Here is a 7,146-nt window from a genome sequence, read left to right as displayed (position 1 = left end):
TATGGTAGCAAGTGTTTAAGACGAGAGTGCGACACATGTTAATTTTAAAGGGCCCCGTGTGGGCGCCAATTATACTTATGGTAAGTACAATAAAAGATACCATGTATGCAGTGAAATGCATAATAGAGCTTTTGAGTTCTATTTTGTGAAAAGTGAATACTCTTCCCAGTTGCATGATCGGGATATTTATATAATTGATTTCACGTTGTGGTGATTGTTGCGAACACCGATTCAAGCGCTTATGAACCTGACCAATGGTCCCCCGACCTTAACCAACTAGTGGGAGTGAGTGGAGTTAGCCATCCTTAGTAAGGGATGTAGTTAATCTCGTGATGACTTCAATTATTGCCCTTATACGTTTATTGACACTTCTACCACAATCCATAACTTGGAAATGTTTTGTCGGGTGAGAACGAGCATTGACCCGAGGTTGAATCGCGTGCTCGCCGCTCAACCCTGCCTATTTACGCTCTAGGATCCTCCATATTGTATGTGGGTCGAATGATTAATGAACGCTCCTCAATGAGACTCATTTGGGTTTTCCGATTCATATAAGTTGAATGATGAAAATGAAAATATTAACTTATTGCTTTATGCATTGCTAAAAAAAACCCAAATTGTGAATCTTCTAACTAGTTCAATATGAGATTGAAGTGCAATAACAACAACTACATCACCGAATCATAAAAAAAACCATCATGTTTTTCCCCTTATTTCATATCAATCCCACTTAAAGGTTGAAAAGTCTAAAAATTCCTTTTGTAAAGGTGCAGCGTTGACTAGACTTGCAAAATTTGACACGGTGTCGGTAGCTTCAATGCATAGCCATTTTTGACCTGGTCGTGTTCCTAAACAACATGCATGTGTGCAAATGCAACATTCCAAAGCTACCACCAAACACAACTACTACTGCTTTTATAATACTAATAACATGGATGGTTGGTTGCGCAGAGATTTTGAATTCTAAAGTTTCAAATTGAATGATTTTGATTAAAGCATGCGGTGTTTATACATTGTCATCATCGTCAATAAGGATTATGATGCTACCTTGTCGACTGTCAAAAAATATAATACTTTTCGAGTGGACCAGAAGTTGTACCAACGTTTTGGATTTCAATGTAGGTTGCCTCAAACATTATGATGCATCATACTACTATTACTTCCTCGTTTTTTCTATAAGAAGCCGTTATTAAATTATCTGATCTATATAATTCAAATACACAAATTATCAAGTGAATTCTCTTATAAAAAATGAAATGTTTCTTATAAAAAAGATGAAAGAGAATATTATTTAACTTTAATGCATCAAGCTTTAGCCTAATTCAAAATATATATGGTGAGCTAATAAATGCATTGCGAGTAATATATATATATATATATATATATATATATATATATATATATATATATATATATATATATATATATATTATATATATATATATATATATATATATATATATATTGCAAAAAAGAAGAAATTTATTGAAACATTTCCGAAAATACACTAGTAACCATAGGGCATGACTTGGATAGCTTATACTATTCTTGTCTTGGATGGTTAATTAGGCTACTCTATGGGCCAAAGCATTATGGTCTCTTCTAATGAACCCAATTCCACCATTGTCAAAGTTAATTAGGGTTTTTCTAGTGAGATTAATCTAGTATCCTATGTGCTTATGATCGTTGTCCTCATCGCCGTCATCTTCCTTAGTTTCAACTCTATCAACAACCGTCTTGCAATCAGTGTGAATCACGATCCTCTTTCTTAATATTATTATCATACATTTTAGAAGTCTTGAAGTGGTTCGTGAGGTGGTACTCTTGGTCAGTTACCAGGTGAATTGGATTTGTGCTTTGTGTGTTCACATTATCCTACTTGTTATTAAGGCGAATTTCGGCCTCAGACTGGTCTTTTTGACAATGGTTTTGGGAGGGTTTAAGCCCATTATGGAGTATTTTATCCCAGTCAGCAGAGATTGACTCCCTTATGATCAAATGAACCTTGTAATTTCTAATGGAGTTGTTACTCGTCATCTGGTTCCAGTCCTTAGTCTTCTGGGAGGAGTTGTTTCTCAGGTTCACGCTAATTATGTTTGATCCCCCCTCTTGTCCATGTCCTTCCATCAATTAAGGTAATGATTTGATCCTCTTCCATTATGAGCTTTTGATGATTCTTGTAGGTAGTTCTAACCCTAGTATGGTTATACGTGTAATGATGTTGGTTATCTTGGCACACTTCCTCCACCTGGTACGACTATTTCTTCCCTTTATTTGTTTTTATATTATCTTTGTTGTCCTTCTGAATTCTAACTTTGAAAAATTGATAATTATTGTAGGTGTCCCTCCAACACTCGTTTTCCCCTAACTTATATTGCATATTATCAATTAAGGTATTGTCTTTGATTTGGTTATTGGTATTATTATACCTCTCCATTTGATTATTCACCTCATCATCTCTTCGGACTTTTTTATTGTTACCATAATGGTTCTGAGTTTCATGAAGGCCCTAATCTCTCAAATGTGATGGACTTTTTTTTTCAACTCCATCACATATTCCCATCTCAAATGTTTGGAGGGATCCAATTAGCTCATCAACTCTCATATTTGAGATGTCTTGAGATTCTTCTATGGCTGTTACTTTCATAGCAAATCTCTTGGGGAGTGATCTGAGTATTTTTCTTACTAACTTCTCATCTGACATCTTCTCACCCAAGGCTCCAGAGGCATTGGCAATTTCAAGGATACTCATGTAGAATTCATGAATATTTTCATCTTCTTTCATCCTTAAGTTTTCAAACTTGGTGGTGAGCAGCTGTAGTCTAGACATTTTCACTCTAGTGGTGCCTTCATGAGTGGTTTTGAGAATGTCCCAAGCATCTTTAGCTACTTCACAAGTGTTTACTAATCTGAAGATGTTCTTGTTCACTCCATTGAAGATGGCATTCAATGCTTTAGAATTTCCAAGGGCTAGGTCATCCTCCTCCTTGGACCATTGTTCTTCAGGCTTTTTCTTAGCAGTGTCTTCTCCTTCTTTAGTGACTACAGGGTGCACCCAGCCTGTCAATACAGCCTTCCAAGCCTTGTTATCAAGAGATTTTGGAAAGGCTACCATTCGAGGTTTCCAATAGTCATAGTTAGAACCATCCAAAATTGGTGGCCTATGAACAAATCCTTTATCTCTCTCTATTGTACCAGAAAGTATTGCCCCTAGATCTCACCCAGAACCAGAGCAGGATGCCTGCTCTGATACCAATTGAAATTCTGGTATCAGATATAAGATGCCGAAGGTAATGTCACGACACTAATATCTGTTAACACACAATGGATAAAGATACAAAATGGTAAAGCAAATATACACAAGCAATTGTTAACCCAGTTTGGTGCAACTCACCTACGTCTAGGGGCTACCAAGCCAGGAAGGAAATTCACTAAAATAGAATTAGTTCAAAGACTCTCCGTACACTTCAACAAGTTACAGTCTTTCTCACCTAATCTCTACCCGTGCAATTTCTACCTAAGCACTCTTAGATATGAGAACCCACTCACTTCCCTACAATCACACACTAGTGATTTTAAACAACAATCTCTTGAGAAAAGAAAATACTTTTCAATTACAAACTCTTGATTTTACTTCACAGTTTCAATCAAGAAGACACACTCTTGATCTTGCTTCACAGCTTTGATCAAGAAGCCACACACTCTTGCTTAACAGCTTTAGAGTGACAAATTACAACCACAAATCAGTCCAATTCAATCATCAATGCATGACTTGAATGGCTTACAAGTCTCACGACTAAACAAACACAAACCCTAGCTCTCTCTATATTTCGCTCAGTATTGGTTGTGTGTTCAAACAGGTTTTCTAAGTCCCTTTTTATAGAAGCTTTCAGCTGGGCTTGGACATCTTGAAAACCCTAAATCTATTTTCCAATCAAATCTTTTTATAACAGCTGGTTAGATCTCCTTGGAAAATAAGTAAATCTGGTTGTAATCCATGATTGAATGCGCCAGCTAAGCAGATCTTCAATCATACAAAGATTGCCATTAATTATGCAATCACAAAACACCAAACATTCACACTGAATGTTCTATGTGCAGGATGTCATGACATCGGGTCTGACATCCTGGAAAAATCCTGCATAATCCAATAAATCCTTTTATAACTTCCAGCAGGTGCAACCATATCAGATGCCATGACCTTGTGTATGTCATCTGAAACAATCCTGCATGAACATGTCTTTCATTTAAGCTCCAGCAGGTACAACCAATATCAGAAGCCATGGCATTGTATGTGGCATTCTGAAACAATCCTGCATGAACATGTTCTTGAACTCCAGCAGGTACATATGATATCTCATGTCAAGACATCACACATAACATCTTGTGAACACTCTTTGTTTTACCAAAATTGCTGCCAACACTCAGAATCAACAACTTGTGTCTCTCACTAATGATGATATAGTTTGGTATGACCCATCTTTAAGCAGTTTGGAGATTATTGATGGTTGTGGTGAATTCTCTAGGGCTAAAGCTTGTGCAAACCCCAACTCTTGTTAGATGTAAATAACACAACTTTGAATCCATGATGATTTGTTTGAGAGTGCTAATCATGAATGAATGATATACATGTATTTAGCATGAATGAGTGCAGATGAATCTTAAACCAAAAGTCAGATGAAAAGTGAAAAAGGGAGGGCAAATTTTGGGGTATGACAGGTGAGATATGCATTTTTTTTATGATATATGATAAGTAAGCCTATGAGGAATGATGGAAATATGGTAATGGTGATCCATAGGAAAATGACAAAGACGAATGGGTGAAGAATCACTGGGGATAACAAATTATTGGGGAAAATGACACTTGGGGAATTCCAGACGGCGCTGGACCCTTTTTTTAAATGACAGAATTCTAGACAGCGCTGGACTTTAAAAATGATAAAATGCTAGACGGTGTTGGACTTTAAAATGATATAATACCATACGATGTTGGACTTTAAAATGAAATGCCAGCCAAGTCACAAAAGTTCGTTGTACCTTACAGTGTTCCATAATTCTCTTAAATACATCATTCCTCATGGTGCTCCTCATTTCACTTATTCCTTATATCTCTCATCAACCTTTCCTTATGTGTACGATGGTGTGGGTTCTTGTGATATTGCAATTATACTTAATCATGCATTTAATATAATAAAAAATGAGTAATATCTAACAACACATCACTGCTAGCCAAGTCATGAAAATGTCATGTGATATGACAAAAACTTTATGTGATAATGTTATGTGTTCAATTACCCTTTTTTCCTTTATGTTATATTGTATGCAAGACATAGATTGTGTCACCCTTGTCCAATTCAATATTGGTCTTTTAGACATATATCCTATTACATAGGATGAGAAAATTCCATATAGGTCACTAATGTCCCTTAGCATGATTTATGGAGTACCCATCAACCATCTTTATAATCATCTTATTATGAACAACATTTGATTGACAATAAAATACTTGACTCCACATCTAGGGTCCATAGTGATTTTAGGTCGAAGGGTGGTATACACCACTATCACCTTCAGAATAACTTATGACACTTGCATAACTTTCTATGTAGTTTTCTCATGGTGGACCAATCTAGTATAATTATTACTCTTAATATGTATACCTCTGTGAAGATATGATTACTCTTTAACTATGATCCGTGAGATGTGATCATCATTCTATTCTCATAACAGTCTAAATAATTTAATTTTACCCCACTTAACAATAAATCTTAACTACAAATACTTTAAGAATAATGTCCTTTTATTTAATGAGATCTCATAAATGTGTCACACTTAATGTTTCATTAAACGAACTAGCTATTCTAGGGATTTTGTTATTTTGGAAAAACAAACATAACAAAGAAATGCCTTTTATTATTAATAAATAATTAAAAACAAGTATCAAGTATTGAGCAAAGAAGTTAACTCATCCAGGAAGTATTGAGAAAATAAATTATATGATACATTGAAAAAATATTTGGGTCTCTCCTCTTACCAACTAGTGTACAATAAAACTTTTCATTTATTGGTTGAATTTGAACGTAAAGTATATTGGGTTATTAAGTTCCTAAATTTTGATTTGACCACCTCAACTGATAATCAATTACTTAAGTTGAACGAACTATAAGGAATGAGATTGTACGCTTACGAAAATATAGTAACATAAAAGATAAGAGCACCAAAATATCATGATATTAAAATTAATTAAGAAAATATTTTTTGTAGGACAACGAGTATTACTATTTAATTTTAGACTGAGGATTTTCCTATGTAAACTAAATTCCAAATGGCTAGGTTCTTTTTTGGTGAAAGGTGAGTGTCCACATGGAGTATTAGAATTGCATAATCTAGGAACTAATATAATTTCCAAGGTAAATGGATAAAGTATAAAACCTTATCATAGAGGAAAAATAATAGAGAATAAATAATATTTTGAATTTCATGACATTCAAGTAATACTTGAACGACAAGCTAATTATGTTTAACGAGCATTGGATGTGATACACCCATCAAAACAATATTTTTCAATTTTATCATATTCTTATATTTAGAGTAAAAAAAATATTTTGAGAGAATGCAGGAATGAACAAATTTCGGTAAGAATTAAGAAAGGGTTAACAAAAATTGTTTTTCCAGTAAGAATAGTGTCGCTCTAAAAGCTAGGGCGACACATTTTTTATTTATTATGGAAAAACAAAGTGGTGCTTTGTATAAAGAAGTGCCGTGATTTATCTATTATAGAGTTGTTGTAGAGTGCATTTGAAAATGGTTAAGTGGCACACTCACTAGTAAAAGAGACATGATTTTAACTCTCCTTATATAAATTTAAGGTTTTTCCTATCATTCCTTACTAACAACTATTTACTTTATTTGAAAAGTGCAAAAATGCAGAAATCAATAGCAAAAAGGTATCTATTGAAAAATATAGAAGTGATAAAAGTTAACGAATAAAGATGAATGAAAATTCAAAAATACTAAGAGAAAGATAATAACTAAAGAATGAAGTCTAGCTCAAAAGTCTTTCAACTTTCAAAAACCTAAACAAGCAAGGTTTTATCCAAATATTCATTGTTTATTATTTTTGTTCTTACTATAAGTGTATCTACG

The sequence above is a fragment of the Lathyrus oleraceus genome, chromosome 7, assembly GCF_024323335.1.
Source record: "Lathyrus oleraceus cultivar Zhongwan6 chromosome 7, CAAS_Psat_ZW6_1.0, whole genome shotgun sequence".
NCBI classification, from domain to species: Eukaryota; Viridiplantae; Streptophyta; class Magnoliopsida; order Fabales; family Fabaceae; genus Lathyrus; species Lathyrus oleraceus.
The sequence above is the reverse complement of the archived record's forward strand: the minus strand, read 5'-3'. Positions refer to the sequence as shown.